Source organism: Palaemon carinicauda, chromosome 35 (assembly GCF_036898095.1).
Source record: "Palaemon carinicauda isolate YSFRI2023 chromosome 35, ASM3689809v2, whole genome shotgun sequence".
NCBI lineage: Eukaryota > Metazoa > Arthropoda > Malacostraca > Decapoda > Palaemonidae > Palaemon > Palaemon carinicauda.
Window position 1 is genome coordinate 72,629,633 of NC_090759.1, and position 18,504 is coordinate 72,648,136.

Here is an 18,504-nt window from a genome sequence, read left to right on the forward strand (position 1 = left end):
CCGCCAGCCAAATCAGAAAGGTTAGAAATCTCGAAGGATTTGGGCCATGGCCGAGAAGGGTTTTCGTTCTTGGCCAGAAACCCCAGTTGCAAAGAACAAATGGCTTTCCCATTCCGAAAACCAATGTTCCTGCTTAAAGCGTGTACTTCACTAACTCTTTTCGCAGTGGCGAGGGTAACCAGAAAAAGGGTTTTCAAGGTTAAGTCCTTAAATGAAGCCGAGTGTAAAGGCTCAAATCTGTCACTCATGAGAAATTTAAGGACAACATCCAAATTCCAGGCGATGGAAGCTGTTTGAATCTTCTTGGTCGTATCAAAAGACCTAAGTAAATCTCGTAGATCTTTATTATTAGAAAGGTCTAGGTTCCTGTGTCGAAAAAAAGTGTCGCCAACATACTCCTGTAACCTTTAATAGTAGATGACGAGAAGTTATGCTTAACTTTAAGGTCCAAGAAAAAATCTGCTATTTGGGAAAGCGAGGTACTGGAAGAGGAAATCGCGTTAGTTCTACACCACTCCCTGAACAACTCCCACTTGGACTGATACACCTTGATGGTTGAAGACCTTCTTGCCCTTGCAATTGCCTTGGCTGCCTTCTTCGAAAATCCTCTAGCTCTAGCGAGTTTTTCGATAGTTTGAAGGCAGTCAGACGTAGAGCTCGGAGGTTTTGATGATTTCGGGCCAAGTGAGGTTGTCTGAGAAGATCGGGTCTCATGGGAAGGCTTCTCGGAACATCCACCATCCATTCCAGTACCTCTGGAAACCAGCTCCTTGACGGCCAGAACGGAGCTATCAGTGTCATTCTGGTCTCCTCGTGCGAAATGAACTTCTGAATCACTTTGTAAAGGATCTTGAACGGAGGGAAAGCATAAACCTCCATGTGTGACCAGTTCATCAGAAAAGCGTCTATGTGCAAAGCTTCGGGGTCTGGAACCGGAGAGCAGTAACACTCTAGCCGTTTGGTCTTCGCGGTGGCAAAGAGATCCACGAGAGGTCGACCCCATAACCGCCACAGACTCTTGCAGATGTCCGGGTGCAGAATCCATTCTGTGGAGAGAACCTGACCTTTCCTGCTGAGTCTGTCTGCGCTCACATTGTTGACCCCCTGGATGAACCGCGTCAAAAGAGTCACCTTCCTTTCCTCCGCCCAGACGAGAAGCAGTCTTGCAATCTCGTACAGAGGCCAAGAGTGGGTCCCGCCTTGCTTCACAATATAGGCCAGAGCTGTCGTGCTGTCCGCATTGACTTGGACCACCTTGCCCCTGATCTGCTTTTCGAAGCCAATGAGAGCCAGATGAATAGCTAAAAGCTCCTTTTGATTGATGTGGAGAGAGGTTTGCTCCACCGTCCAAGTCCCCGAAAGCTCCTGCTTCTCTAGAGTGGCTCCCCACCCCGAATTGGAGGCGTCGGAACACAACACGAGGTCTGGGTTCCTCTGAAGTAAATACAAGCCTTCTTTCAGTCTGGGCTCGTTGTCCCACCATTGAAGATGAGACTTGATGGAAGCCGAGATGGGAATGCAATCCCTGTCGAGGCTGTCCCCTTTCTTCCAATGGCGGTTGAGATGAAACTGAAGAGGACGCAAGTACAACCTCCCCAGGGTCACGAACTTCTCTAACGACGAGAGAGTCCCCAGAAGGCTCATCCAATCTCTGACGGAGCAAAGATCTCTCTTCAGGAACGTTTGGACTTTTAGGAGGGCTGCTTGGATTCTCACCGACGACGGAAAAGCCCGAAAACTCCGACTGTGAATCTCCATCCCCAAATAAAGAATCTCCTGGGATGGAATCAGTTGTGATTTTTCCGAGCTCACCAGGAGACTCAGTTCTCTGGAGAGATCTAAAGTCATCTTGAGGTCCTTCAAACAACAATCGGCTGAGGAGGCTCTTATCAGCCAATCGTCCAGATACAGAGAGGCCCTGATTCCCCTCGAATGCAGCATGCTTGCCACGTTCAGCATGATCTTGGTAAACAATAGAGGAGCCGTGCAGAGTCCGAAACAAAGAGCCCTGAACTGGAAGACCTTGTTTCCGTCCATGAACCTCAGATAACGTCTGCAGCTGGGATGAATCGGAAGGTGGAAATAGGCATCCTGAAGATCTAAAGAGACCATCCAATCGTCCCTCCTCACAGCTGCCAGAACTGTTTTCTGAGTCTCCATAGTGAACGTCGAGTTCTGGACGTAACCATTTAGCACACTTACGTCCAGAACCGGTCTCCACCCCCCGGAACTCTTGGGTACTAGAAAAGGCGGTTGTAAAACCCCGGAGACTTAACATCCTGCACTTCCTCTATTGCTTGCTTCTCTAATAAAAGAGACATCTGCAGAAGCATGGCTTGCTTCTTGGGACCCTCTCTGTATTTGGGCAAAAGGTCCACTGGATCTGTGACTAAAGGAGGATTGGCCAGGAAGGGGATCTTGTAGCCTTCCTTTAACACTTGGACGGACCAGGGGTCCGCTCCATTCCTCTCCCAAGCCTCCCAGAAGTGAGTCAACCTGGCACCCACTGCTGTCTGAAGGAAAGGGCAGTCAGACTTTACCTCGGCCGGACTTGCCCCCTCTGCCTCTAGGCTTCCTTCCTTCTGGTTTAAAAGAGCCTCTTCCAGAGGACTTCCCACGAAAGGACTGAGGTCGAAACCCAGAAGATGATTCCTTAGGTTTACGAGAGGAGAATGGCGGAGGCAAAACTTTCCTAGTCGAATGAGTAACTAAGTCATGAGTGGCCTTCTGCGTGAGGGCAGTAGCCACCTCCCCTACCAATTCCTGCGGAAATAAGGTATTAGACAAAGGTGCGAAAAGAAGGCCCGTTTTCTGGTAGGGAGACACTCCTGCAGAGAGAAAAGAGCACATCGTGGCCCTTTTCTTGAGAATTCCAGCTGTAAACAAGGCAGCAAGTTCGTTGGAGCCATCCCTCACACCTTTGTCCAAGCAGGACATCAAATGAACCAAACCACTAGTGTCCGTTTCCGTCATATCAGAGACCCTCTTACTCAAAGCCCCCAAAGCCCAGTCCAAGAAATTAAAAACTTCGAAGGCCCTGAACAGACCTTTAAGCAAATGGTCGAACTCTGGAATGGACCACCAAATCTTCATTTTCCTTAAGGCAAGACGACGAGAAGCATCTACCAAACTTGAAAAATCCCCTTGGGCAGACGAAGGAAAACTCAAGCCCAACACTTCACCAGTCTCGTACCACACACTAGATTTAGAGGCTAACCTAGCGGGAGGAAAGGCAAAGGCCGTCTTGCCAAAAGATTTCTTGGAGTCCAACCAAGAACCCATTAATTTCAAGGCCCGCTTAGAGGATCGAGAAAGAACCATCTTGGTATAAACTGGAACCTTGGTAGCTTTACCTAAGATGAATTCAGAAGGCGGAGAACGAGGGGCCACAGGGGTAAGTTGATCCGGGAAAATTCCAGTCAGAATAAGCATAAACTTGCGAAGATCCACAGCATGCTGATAATGCTTCTCCTCCTCATTCTCAGAGACTTCCTCAATAGGATCATCCTCATCCGACTTTTCCTCAGGCTCGTCTTCTGGCAGTGCAGCAACAGCCGCAGCCTGAACCGCAGGAACGTCTGGATGGGCTGCCTGTCAAGGCCAACATCTGCGTCAACCTGATGGGGAGAAGTAGAAGTAGATTGATGCGAAACACGGACGGGTAGACGATCTTCCTCAACCAACAACTGCCTAGACCGCTTCGAATCCGACTGCTGTTGAACAGAAGAACGCTTGAAATCAGAAGGTAACTGTCGAAGATCGCTGAGAGGTCGCGTAAAGTCCGAAGACTGTTGACGCGAACGATCAAAGTAGTCAGGATGTCGACGCTGCGAATCAATGTTTTGACGCGAAGTGTCCAAAAGTTGTTGACGCGGACGATCCACTACTTCAAATCGTTGACGCGTCTCGTCCACTTGTCGACGCCGATGTTCTTCCCCGCGACCAGAATACGAAAACTGGTCAACCAAAACTCTCTGACGCGACTCATCAAAATCAACCTGGCGTTGAACACTATGACTGGGAGACCGCCTAAGCGATAACTCGTCAAGACCAGAGACCATCGAACGTCTGTGCGATAACTGGTCTGACATCGAACGCCCAGACATAACGCCAACACCTGGTTGATATGAATCCATCAACGACGAGAGTTGTTCCTTCATAGACACAAGCGCAGACCATTTCGGATCAACAGAACTCCTAGAAGGAAGATTCGCACCAACGTCACCACGCATTTCGGGGGAAGAAAGCCAATCCGATGGAAGAGGGGGTGCATGAATAGTAACAAGGTCCGAATCGGAAGGAATCATATCCACACGAACACGGTGATCTGTACGTTTGGCCGGAGTGCAAGCGCTGGGAGAACGGAAACGTTCCGGTGAACCCCACGAACTACATCCTGGACGCACAGGCGATTCCCGACGCTGTGAAACATCATGCGTCCGTTTAAGCGGTCTTGACGCGCGACGCCAGATCTCACTCCCCGACCCTTCATCGGAAGACGGGGATAACGCATGAACCTCACCTTTCCTACGATGAGGATGAACGACCTGAGCTACGGCAACAGGAACGTTCGAGGGGACGTCTGCACGATTGATGACGCTTCTCGTTCCCTTACGCCGTTCGACATTACTTCTCCCATGGGTTCGAGAGCTCGAAAGAGGTCTTAGGCTAGGTGAACGACAAGATCGTGCCGACGCACCCTCCGCAACACTAAACACATTAGCAACACTTGTCACAACACCGAGAGAGTCACGATTTTTCGGTACCACATCAGACACTGAAACACTTTCCACAGTTCCGATAGGATCACGGTTTTTCAATACCTTTAACTCGGAAAAGATTGTATTTCTATCGGCTGCTAAGGACTCAACTTTCTCACCAAGAGACAAAATAGCAGTAAACATGTCTTTCATAGTAGGTTCCTGATCTACCACCACAGGGGAAGGAATAGGATTAGGAACAGGTAAATTAGGTAAGGCTCTATCCACAGATCGGGAAGAACTACGCCTAACTCTATCTCTCTCTAGTCTCCTAACATAACGATCGAAAGTAACAAAATCATCATCAGTTAAGGAAAGACACTCATTACACCTATCATCTAATGAACAAAATTTACCCCTACATTTCACACAAATAGTATGAGGATCAATAGATCCTTTAGGAAGTCGAGTACGACAACCCTCACTAACACACCTACGCTGAGCAGGGGAGGAGTCGGCCATTTTGAATGCTAACGTGAGAGACCGACACGCAAAAAGTAAGGGAAAAAAACAATAAAGAAAATCTCAAACAAAAAGATTTCAAGATAAGAACCAAGGGAAAATAATCAACGATAGCTTAAACTCAAAAAAGAACATTGTACATCACCAAACAACTTCCCAAGAGAGTAAAACACGAGAGCGAACTTCTATATGTCAGCCAGCTATGACGGCAGAGAGAAGAACTGGAGTTGGTGTGTGGTTCCACCTGTTCTACCGCTAGGGTGCGGTTGGTACACCTGGTGTATCTTCGATAGCGCGAGATTTGAATTTTCTGCCCTGGCGTCAGGGGACTTCAGCTCTTTTATATAACCAGCGGGTAAGTTTTATATTTAAAACATAAAAGCATGGGCTGCAATTTTGAACTTTAGAAGTTCCACCAATTTAACTATCTGATTAGGAAGATCATTCCACGAGTTGGTCACAGCTGGAGTAAAATTCTGGAATACTGTCTTGTATTGAGCCTCATGATGAAGAAGGCATGGCTATTAGAATTAAAAGCATGCCTCAGAATTATGGAAAATCGTATGCAACATGCACAACGAATTAACTGAACGATGGTACCAGAGATTAATAACTAAGATCAGGAATATGAAATTTAATAGACTGTAAGTTCCTATCCAACAAATTAAGATGAGATTCGGCAGCTGAAGACCAGACAGAAGAAAAATGCTCGAAACAAGGCAAAATGAAAGAATTAAAACACTTTTTCAGAATAGATTGATCAACAAAAAAAAAAAAAACTTTCTCAATAAGCCAATTTTATCCAATTGAGGAAGACAGACCTAATGTGTTTCTCAAAATTAAATTTGCTATTAAGAATCACACCCAAAATTTTAAAAATCATTCAGTTAAAGAAATATTATCAATGCACAGATCCGGATGTTGAGTAACCACTGTCCTTGACCTACTTGCAATAATACTTTGAGTTTTGTTAGGGTTCAACTTCATGCCCAATTATTTGCACCATGCACTAATTTTAGCAAGATCTTTATCATGAGATTCAGCAACCCCAGACCTACATTCAGGAGATGGAATTGATGCAAAGAGAGTAGCATCATCTGCATATGCAACGAGCTTGTTTTCTAGGCCAAACCACATGACATGTGGATATAGTGGGAAGAGTAATGGGCCAAGAACGCTACCCTGAGGAACACCAGCTATCACATTCCTATACTCACCATGGTGCATATCAACAACTCTTTGTGATCTACTAAAAAAAATTCAATAATAGTTCTAAGAAAAGATCCACCCACTCCCAATTGTTTGAGTTTGAAAATAACAGAATTATGATTAATGAAGTCATAGGTAGCACCGTACACACACACACACACACACACACACATATATATATATATATATAAACTTTCTTCACTTTATCTAAGGTGGATCCTGAAGGGTAAATATATCCTCACAATTCTCGCCCTACAAACGTAAACCCAATGATCTAACAATCCCCCCCCCCCCCCCAACAGGTAAAACCTCCAGAAAAAAAAGCAATTAAATTAGCCACTGCTACATTGTGGATGAGTCCGCCGTGCAGTAAAACTTCCACAACATACATGGCTTCACAAATCTACACAGCAAGCTCATCAGCAGTGTCGAATCACCCAAGACATTCTGTAATATACACCTGCATCTTCATTGCAACGCTGAGCTCTCCGAGTATAAAAGCCTTTCCTTCCAAAGAAGTGTTTCATGAAAACTATTGAACCCTTTCTATACCTTCCTCTACTTGAAGGTTTAATGTTTGTTCATAAATGGTAGAGGCAAGGGACAGGACATATCATAGAAGCTGAGCATATGATTATGATCAATACCAAAGCCTTCTCTCCATAGAGGGCCTGGCAATGACTGCTAAGGACTCACTATGTAGACTTATAGGTTCCTGTTAAACCGCTCATCCCTAGCTCACAAAGATGGTGAGGTTGCAGATCCTACTGGAAACTATCGGGTTTGAGCGGGTCTCAAATTCTCCTTCTACATCTACTTTTGTTGCTCATGAATTGCAGAAGCAAGGGACAGTGACATTGACCATATATACATATGATCAGCATCCAAAGCACCTCTCCACCCAAGCTAGGACCAGGGAGGGCTAAGCAATGGGTGCTGATGACTCAGCAGATAGACTATAGGCTCCCCCAAACCCAACATCCTTAGCTCACAAGGATGGTGAGATTGCAGATATAAAAAACTTTTGAGCTCGAGTATGACTTGAACCTCAGTCCAGCTGATTACCAGGCATGAACTTTTCCCAATCGGCTACCTCAACTATCATCCATTCTATCTATATGACCAAACCTCTTTAAAATGCTCCGATCCATCCTTTGACTTGCCCTTGTTTTTTTACTAAAGCATTCCACAACCCTACGAATTTTCTCAGAGTATACTGTACATACTAAGCAAGCTGTTCATCTCAACAGCTTCCAACTATTTCCTTTCATTTCCACACACATCCAACCACATACCTATGTGAGGTGAAATGACCCATAATAAGCACAGCGGCATAGTAGTACAAGATTCAGTACTCAACTCACTTCTAGCTACTGCCTGTCGCTAGTACATTCAGTTGATAATGAGTACCAGTGTTATTGGGTTAAAGAAAATGTGCTTGGGGCTAACCCCAGTTGCCACATCATATGTGATGACATTCTGAAATATCAGAGGGCTGCAACCTTCTGGTGTAACCCCTTTCAAAAGAAGTACTGTACAGTATTATGGGGATTTTCTTTTTATCATTAAGCCTTTTCCCCTGAAACGTAGTGACTCCAAAGAAAAGGAACCACACCAATCACTGGCAAATTCTCATTTCAACAAATGAATTGTGGATAGATCCTGATGAAAATTTCTACATTATTGGCCACTTCCTACACTGACACAGAAAGCTCTCCAGCAGTACACTGAACTTCTTACTCGCACAGTACTAATCATTTCTCTTACACCCACTCCCCAGCCTTTTGTATCATCATCCCATATGCAAACATCCATAAGAATAAACAAAAACTATATGCAAGAGAAGAAAGATAAGAGTAAACGTGAGCAGGAATGTGTAAAAAATGAGGAAGATGGAGTAATAAGTGTTTGTATGGATGGTGAATGAATAAATGTTGCTAATTCATAGACAGCAAAAATCTAGGAGTAACTATAATGGATGAAGGTAAGGTAAGAGGAGAGGTGTGACTGACTCTGATTAGGAAAGTGAAGAAAGTTAGCTAAGTGTGAGCAAAAGATTATTAAGAGATTTAAATTATCTATGTAACACAAGGTAGATTTATACGAAGGATCTGTCGAGCAAACTCTCCTTAATGGAAGTGATGTAATGATGCTAAATGCAACTAAAAGGATAACGGCTGAAGATACTGATATGAACTACTTGTGTATATGTGGTATACATGGTGTAAAAAATTGACAGGGACAGAAATATGGAAACAGAGGAAATGGTAGAAATGATTACATATGTGAAAGCATGGATTAGATATTAAGCTGTTCAGTCATGTGGAGAAAATGGACGACAACTCATCTGTGAGTATTTAATACAGAGGAGCTAGGATGTGGAAGGAAAGAAAGCCGTAGAAAGGTTTGGATAAATGTCCTGAAGGACATATTGGAGAGAAAGAGCCTTAATATCTGGAAGATCAGGAGTGTGTTCAAGATAAGGGTAAATGATGCGATGTGTATAGAGAAGCTCAATGCACTACTCGTGAGCTTTTTGTGATGGGGTTTAAAGCCACAAATCTTGAGTAACTTTTACTTCACTGAGGTTTCATTCACAATTCTTCAGTAAAGCAATGAATGTGGCAGTGAATTATGTTGTTTTTGCTATTGGGAAAAAGATTTAATGCTGAAAAAAATTAGAAAAACTAAACAGTATTGTATTTAATACACAAACATGATACAGTATATACTGTATATGTATATGTATATATGTATATATATATATATATATATATATATATATATATATATATATATATATATATATATATATATATATATATATGTATGCATATATACATATATATATATAATATATATATATACAGTATATATATATATATATATATATATATATATATATATATATATTACAGTATATATATACAGTGGTACCTCTACATTTGAATTTAATCCGTTCCACAACCGACTTCGGGTGTAGAAAATGTTCGTTTGTAAAAACGAATTTTCCCATAATACATTGAAATAGGATTAATCCGTGGTTGAGCCCAAAAACCTATGATAACTCCTTAATAAATTACTACACATAATTACACATGACAATAATGTACACTAAATTAGATACTAGACAGGTAAAAATGAATAATTATAAAGAAATAATAAATAACAAACGGGTTTTTAGCGTCACTTTACTTTAGAAAGTCCAGCGCAGGTGTCGGTCTTGCTATGCAGAGAGGAGACGGACGGGCGGCGAGGAGCTAGAGAGGGTGACTACGATAAACGTACACTACCATAACTTATTCTAACTTACACTAAGTGAACTTTAACCTAACTCAGCTTATTTATTTTTATTTTTTATTTTTTTTTTTACATTTTCTATTTTTATTTTTGATGATTAATATTAATCACTTTCACTCTACACTTAAAATTGATTGAATTTTTTTCTCTTCAATCTTTGCCATTTTCTTTGTTTCACTTTCTTTCGCTTCACTCTTTGCCGTTTTCTTTGAACCACTTCCTTCCTCTTCATCACGAGTTTGCTTCGTAGTTTTTTTAAAGAAGCTATCGATAGAAAGTTGCTTGGTACAGCTTTTCAGAATGTTTCGAAAAATAAGTTAGGGAAACTTCATCGAACTGCGCAACTACACGACAAACCTGCAATTTTTTGGATGGTATTTGTCGATGAAGTCGACCACGTCTTGATATTTTCCTAACACCTCTTTTATTTGCACCAAACCTAACACATGCTCTACCTCCTCGATCCCTTCCTTGTCATCACTCATGTGCTCAGACATAGCATGGAGTACCTTGAGCTCCTCTGTAGTAAGTTCGTCGTGATGTTCTTTTGCAAGTTCACTCACGCAGATGCCACGCTCATGCTTTTCAATAATTTCTTGCTTTACTTCTAAAGAAAGCATTTCCTTATTCCTTTTCTCACCACTACCACTACCACTTGCAAAACTAAGCCTTTTAGGACCCATGATTTACGTAAAATACCGTAAAAGGATGAACATAAAAAATCACGATTAAAACACAGTTAATAGCAGAACGCACAGGGCACAACCACAAGAAGCCGACGAGAACAGAGGAATGTCCCAAGCCACGCTAATTGAGGGTCCCTCGGAGGTAGAAATACTGCCTTCTATCGGCGGAAATAAAAAATACATCCGGCGCTATGAGTACTATTTACGTGTACGGGTATTGTTTACTTCGTGTGTCGAAAAAAAATTCGGGTGTAGAGCAGGAACGTGTTCGAATTGTACTTCACGTGTCGAAAAATTCGGATACAACCGGTACAACGAAAATTGCTTACTTCGTGTGTCGAAATAAAATTCGGGTGGAGTCGAAAAATTGCTTGAATTTTACTTCGGGTGTTGGAAAATTCGGATGTAGATAAGTTCGTGTGTAGAGGTTCCACTGTATATATATATATATATATATATATATATATATATATATATATATATATATATATATATATATATATATATATATATATATATATACTGTATACTGTAAGGACACCGCTCCCTTCATCGTCCAGAAAATCAACAAACTTTATTTATTTGAAATCTCCTTTTGCCACACCGTGGTTTCCCATGTATATGTATTCCACTCTATTAGAGCTACATTTTGACATATGTACTACTGTATTTCATTACATGTTTCTGTTAACTCATAATTCGTATATTTGTAAGTGTAAGAAAACACATATTTTGGCGGGCAATTCAATCTGATTTGGCGCCAGCGCCATCCTACCTTTCCGTCCGCACCTTGTAATATACTCCCACGCACATTTGAATAAAGTATCAGTTGATCTTGGTGACGCTTGTCTCACTGTCCTTACAACTGGTGACCCCGGAGTTGAAAGTAGCATCAGCGGTTTTGGCTTTGCCATTAACGGACTTATTACGGACGTGCTACCTTCTCTATACTCCGTTACCTTAGGCGTAAGGTTCTCCCACACTTCGGTGCATGCAAGGCAGTAGGATGAGCTTAACCGTCATATCAACTTCTTACCTCTTCGCCGACTTGTCGTCTGGCCACGATGCAGGAAGCAACACGCCCATCGCACCCAACGGCCTCGCCTCCACGCCCAAAGTCAAACTGTCGCCCTTTTCTCAACACAACACCGCTTCCTGGTTCCTGAGAGCAGACGTACTCTTCCGCGTCGCTAGACTCCTGCGCCAAGGCTGACATTGTTCTCACCTCCATACCTGAAGAGGTATTCGACAAGATTTCCCCATGGCTCGACGCCCAGGCAGGCCAAGTTTCATACGACGACCTGAGAACGAAACTCATCGGTATCTACTAACTCTCCGTCTCAGCAAGGGCACAGAAAGTCCTGGACCTCGCCGGCAAGCCCATGGGTGACACCTCTCCTGTCGAGGCGTGGGACGAGTTATCTGGCCTGCTTATGCTCCCCAAAACAGACAGCAATGGCCAACGACATGAGATTAGCTTATCTCGCGAGATCTTTCTTCGACGACTACCACAGGACGTAAGGGTCCAATGAACGAACTCCTGTCGAAGGCTCAGAAGCTCCACGAGGCCTCCAAAGCATCTCGCCTCGGAGCATCATCGTCAGCACCACCTTCGTTCTCCTCCTTCAGCAGCTGCTCTTCCATAGACTCCTCGGCAACGGCCCCTGAGGACGATGAGATCAACGTTCTATCAAGAAAGAAACCGCTGCAACCAACACGACCGAACCCTAGGACTAACCCGGCATGGTGCTTCTACCACCAACAGTTCGGCAGCGACGCCAAGAAATGTAGAGCACCATGCAGTTTCCCTAGACGATAACGCCAGAAGCATCCACCTGCCACCATCGCAGCCGCAGTTAACCAAAACAAGAGTGGTTTCTATATCCTCGATACCATTTCCAACCGTAGACTCATGGTAGACACCGGCGCAATGCAGTCAACGTTCCCACCTTCCAAATCCGACCTAGACCGTGGTCCCGACAAAAACGCTCCCTCACTCATCGCCGCCAACGGATCTCCCATACGGTGCTATGGGATTAGGACCCTCAAGATATCTATCATGGGCCGTTCGTATTCTTGGCCCTTCGCCATCGCTGACGTCAATCGCCCCCTCCTCGGTGCGGATTTCCTCGCCCACCACGGACTCCTTGTCGATGTCGCTAACAAACGTCTCATCAACACGGGAACCTGCCAGACCCGCGCCCTAGAATACGGCCCTGCAACGATGTCCGTATCCACCGTAACGACGAATCCCTACGCCGACCTCCTACGAGAATTTCCCGAGGTTTTCAAGCCCGAGCTCCGACACTCGCCAGGTTCCCCGTTCAAGCACGGGATCTACCACCACATCACAATGACAGGACCTCCTACTCACGCCAAATTCCGCCGCCTCACGCCCAAGAAACTGAAGAGTGCCAAACGCGCCTTCGAGGACATGGAACGCATGGGTATCTGTAAGAAAGCATCGAGCCCCTGGGCATCGCCCCTACACATGGTAAAAAAGCCGGACGGGTCCTGGAGACCTTGCGGCGACTACAGGCGCCTCAACCTCATCACAATGCCCGATCACTACCCGCTGCCCAACATGCAGGACCTAACGAACGCGTTGCACGGCGCGAAGTATTTTACCGAGATGGACTCCTCAAGTCTTACTTCCAGGTCCCCGTATTTCCGGAAGACATCCCGAAAACTGCCATTGTAACGCCGTTTGGATCCTATACCTTCGCATACTCAACCTTCGGTCTACGCAACGCCGGGGCGACCTTCCAACGACTAATGGATAGCATTCTGGGTGACCTACCTTTCTGCGTCTGCTACGTCGACGACATCCTGATATTCTCAAAAACCAAGGAGGAACACCGGAGGCACGTCCGCACCGTCCTCAAACGCCTACAGGAGAACGGTTTGGTCGTACGTTTCGACAAATGCACGTTCGGTGCGGAAGGAGTGGATTTCCTTGGTCACCGCGTATCCTCGTGCGGGGTAAAACCCATGACAACCAAGGTCGACGCCATCAGAAAGTTCCCGATACCTACGACCATCCGCCAACTTCAGGAGTTCCTGGGGATGGTCAATTACTACAGGCGCTTCATCCCCAACATCGCACAAACCCTGTCACCCCTAGACAACGTCCTGAAAGGAAAAGCGAAAAAAATCGAGTGGGGTTTGCCCCAGCAACAGGCATTCGCCCGGACGAAGGATGCCCTCGCGAATGCCACCACCCTAGCGAGTTTCGACGACAACGCGCCCCTGCGACTAACGACCGACGCCAGCAACGTCGCCTGTGGGGCTGTGCTGGAGCAACTCGTCGATGGTTCTCCTCGACCGCTGGCATTCTTCAGCAAGAAATTGAAACCCGCCGAAACAAGATACAGCACCTTCGATAGGGAACTTCTCGCCGTCTACCTCGCCGTCCGCCACTTAAGGCACATCTTGGAGGGCACTCCCTTCACAATCGTGACGGACCATCAACCCCTCGTACACGCTTTCACGAAATCGACAGACGCATGGTCCTCCCGACAACAACGTCATCTCGCAACAATCGCCGAATTCGGGTGCACCATACGTTACGTCCCAGGAAACAAAAACCCAGTCGCGGACGCCCTTTCAAGGATTGAAATTGACGCAATCCACCTGGGAATCGACTACGCCAATCTCGCAACCGAACAACGCACCGACCGAGAAGCACAGGATCACCTGACGGGGCCATCCGCGCTCAAGATAAGTGCGATTCCCCTCGGACTAGCAGGAGTAACTATTCTTTGCGACACCAGCACCGGCCGCCCACGTCCCTGGATACCAGCCTCCTGCAGAAGGAAAATACAGTACAGTATTCGATATCATCCATGGACTTTCACACCCCTCAGGACGCACCACCGCTCGCCTTCTGTCTGAAAAGTTCGTCTTGCCAGGGATAAAAAAGGACGCCCGGGAATGGGCGAAGTCATGCATCAACTGCCAGTCAAGCAAAGTCAGCCGTCACACCGAATCGGGGGTAGGCGATTTCCCCCAGCCAAAAAGACGTTTCGGTCACATACACATCGACGTCGTAGGACCATTGCCCCCTTCTGGATCTGCTCGCTACCTGCTTACGATCATCGATCGCTCCACGAGGTGGTTGGAGGCATCGCCGATGACTGAAGCTACGACTCAAGCATGCGTCGAAGCCCTCCTGTCAAGCTGGGTGAGCAGGTTTGGCGTTCCTGACGACATCACGACAGACAGAGGCCCCGCTTTTCTCTCAGAAATATGGCTCGCTTTGGCGAACCTGATGGGGACGACGCTCCACAGCACCACGGCATACAACCCTGCGGCAAACGGCATGGTCGAAAGAACTCACCGTGCCCCCAAGGCGTCCCTGATGGCGAGCTGCACCGACGGGAACTGGAAATCACGACTTCCTTGGGTACTCCTCGGCCTTCGCACCGCCCCTCGCGCAGACGGCGAACCTTCGCCCGCCGAAAAGGTTTACGGGGAGGCGCTCGCAGTTCCTGGCGAATTCTTTCCCACATCAACCGACGACACGCAGCTGGATCACCTAAGGGACATCGCCAGGAAGTTCAGGCCATGTCTCAAAACTTACCAGGACAGAACCAAGCACTTCAAGCCAAAAAACCTGGATGACTGCGGGTACGTTTTCGTCCGTGTCGACGCTCATCGACAACCACTAACTAGACCTTATCGAGGCCCCTACCGGGTAATTAAGAAGACAACAAAAGCCTTCCTTCTCGACGTCCATGGCCAAGAGGACTGGGTCTCAATAGACCGCATGAAACCAGCGTTTCTCGAAGGAAGCGACACCGCCTCCGCCGGACCTGGCAGATCCAGAGTGCCACCTCAAAACAAGGCGCCCAACGAAAGAAAAATCATCAAACGACGACAAGAGGAAGAGATCCTTACGCCGACCGCCGGCGCGCCCCTCCGTTCAAAAACAAGAGGAACCCTCCGACGCCCGAAAAGATACGAAGATTGATCATCAGCCCTCTACGCCGCCTGATGTCTTGGGGGGGGGGGGGAGTACTTGTAAGGACACCGCTCCCTTCGTCGTCCAGAAAATCAACAAACTGTTTATTTATTTGAATTCTCCTTTCGCCACACCGTGGTTTCCCATGTATATGTATTCCGCTCTATCGGAGCTACATATTGACATATGTACTATTTCATTACATGTTTCTGTTAACTCATAATTCGTATATTTGTAAGTGTAAGAAAACACATATATTTTGGCGGGCAATTCAATCTGATTTGGCGCCAGCGCCATCCTACCTTTCCGTCCGCACCTTGTAATATACTCCCACGCACATTTGAATAAAGTATCAGTTGATCTTGGTGACGCTTGTCTCACTGTCCTTACAATACATATATACATATATATATATATATATATATATATATATATATATATATATATATATATATATGTGTGTGTGTGTGTGTATGTCAAGTTTAGCTCTCCCCATACCTCAGGCAGGGGTGAGAGAAGTAGTCATACCCCGGTAAGAAGGGAGTGCGTGTGTGCATAGGCCTACCTATCTAAATATTTAGCATTCATTTTTGATGGGTTGCATACACAAGTGTGTATGTATGTATGTATATATACATATTTCTGTAAGTACTTGAACAACCACTGTAAAAGATGTTACACTATACTGAACTGAAGATCTATAGCAATTGTATTTAACCATCTTAAAGAATACACTACTTAATAAATGCTATAGGTCATTCCACAGTTTTACATGAAAGCTTATGAAATGAATAATTTCTCAATAATATTTCAAAGGTCTTCACACTCCCCAAGAGAGATTAGTTCACAAATGGCACTAGATGAGTTGGAAGATCCAGGCCTACATGGCTGAGGACTATGAAGCATGAAGTAGGAGGTGGTGAATGGAGAAGTATTGATTTAAAAGTTCAGATGATGATGATGATTTCAAAGGTAGGCAAAAACAAAATGAATTTATATTAAGTTCTTGAGTATCCTAAGATAAATTACATTATCAAAAATACAGAAACTCAATTCTGCCAAAAGAGTAAAGTATAGAGTACTTTACAATATAGTATTTACTTAAGTTTGTCCCAAGCACAGAAACCTTATGAGCAATGGATATTGGAACCCAAACAACAGCAAATCCACGTTTCTAATCCACAGCACGACAAAGGCCTTAGACATTTTAATTCACGTCTGGGATTTGGCCAGTTTTCATCACCACTCTGGCCAGTGTGAGTTGGTAAATGTAGGAGATTTTTGTCAGATCACTCACAGCAAACCCACCTAGTATGGGTGGCCGTGACTAGTATAGCTTTGCTGAGAATGGCGATACAAAAACCCTTTGACCGCGTTAAGGTATCCATACTCAGAAAGGTAACCCCATATGAGGATTAATAGAATTGAGGGTACACTCAAGCACATTATTCTATCTTGTTTCTATTCCTCTTGTTATTTTGAAGTTTTTACCCCCCCCCCCTTTGTTATTTTCAAGTTTTCATAGTTTATATATGAAAGATTCATTTTACTATTATCATTGTTCTTAAATTTCTCTTGTAGTTTTTCCTTATTTTCTTTCCTCACTGGGCTATTTTCCCTGTTGCAGCCCTTGGGCTTAGAGCATCCTGCTTTTCCAACTAGGGTTGTAGCTTAGAAAGTAATAATGAAAATAATAATAATATAGTAATAACAATAAAAATAATAATAATAATAATAATAATAACAACAATAATAATAATAACAACTTGAAGAAATGGCACAGACAGATCTAGTGTAATTTGCAATGGATCACAATGAGGTCTGAGAGGAAATAAAGCAACTTAATGAGAATGAATAAAAATAATTACTGTATGCTGTACAATTTCTGCTTTTTGTTAGTGCATCTATCACCTGACGTAGAAATGTATTATCATTTTCTTATGGATACTCACAACTTTAGAGTACAGTGCAAATGTTACTGATTACTGTACTACTTCTAAATTAAGAAAACCATTTCTACAAGCCTCTTCCTAATGTCATTTTCCATTCCACCCGTTATTCCTCCGTAGCTGCTTTCACTGACTTTTGACATTTCTTTTACCTATAAATGTCTCGTTTAATAAATCCTCACTCCAATCAAATCAAAATGCCAGAAAATTTTTATTTTGGATTTTTAATTCACACTATAGTAATCCCATCAGTATACCAGGTTATTCTTGTTTAAGGGTTTAAAGGTTACCCGTGAATGGCAGAAGCAAGGGACAGGACAATGCCCTCAAGACTGACCATCTATACATATGATCAGCAGCCAAGCCGCTTTCTATCAAGTTAGGACCAGGGAAAGCCAGGCAATGGCTGCTGATGACTCAGCAGGTAGACTTATAGGCTCCCCCAAAACCCCATCCATGGCTAACAACGATGGTGAGGCTGCAGACAATACTAGAAACTATTGAGCTTAAGCAGGTCTCGAACTCCCGTCCAACAGATTACCAGTCAGTACAATTCCAATGGGCTACTACTACTTTTTAATTGACATTATTCTATATAGCCGTCAACAGGTATTATAGCGAAGATGGGAGATACAGAGGTATGAAACGCAATAAGAAATCAGGTTATTATGAATGGATCCCATTATTATAATCCATTCTTTTAAAATTGACCAGAATGTATTTAAAATATACTTAAATCTTCAACAAACCTGCATATGAACACAACAAATGACCTTATAATCTACAATACAGTACTTGCATTGCCAAACAGTACTGTATTCAACTTGCAATTTTACACTTAACTATATTGTATAATTGTTTCTGAGTAAATTTATTAGATGTGAGAGTACCAAAATTCATGCAAAATCACATCAACAATAAAATATAGGCACAGGCACAACAAATATCTCCGACATATACTTATATTATTTTTCTCATAAATTACTTTTAGCATTGTTCTAATTTTAGCCTACCTAACCTAAGGTAGGAGCCATTGTCTTACATTCAGTCAGACAGTTTAAATTGATTGGTGAAGCTTGCCTTTGTACACACGAACAATACTTTCAAGTCCATTTACTTATATAACTACTTTTTTATATTTACTGATAATCCTTTACAAAATCATTGTCACCTAC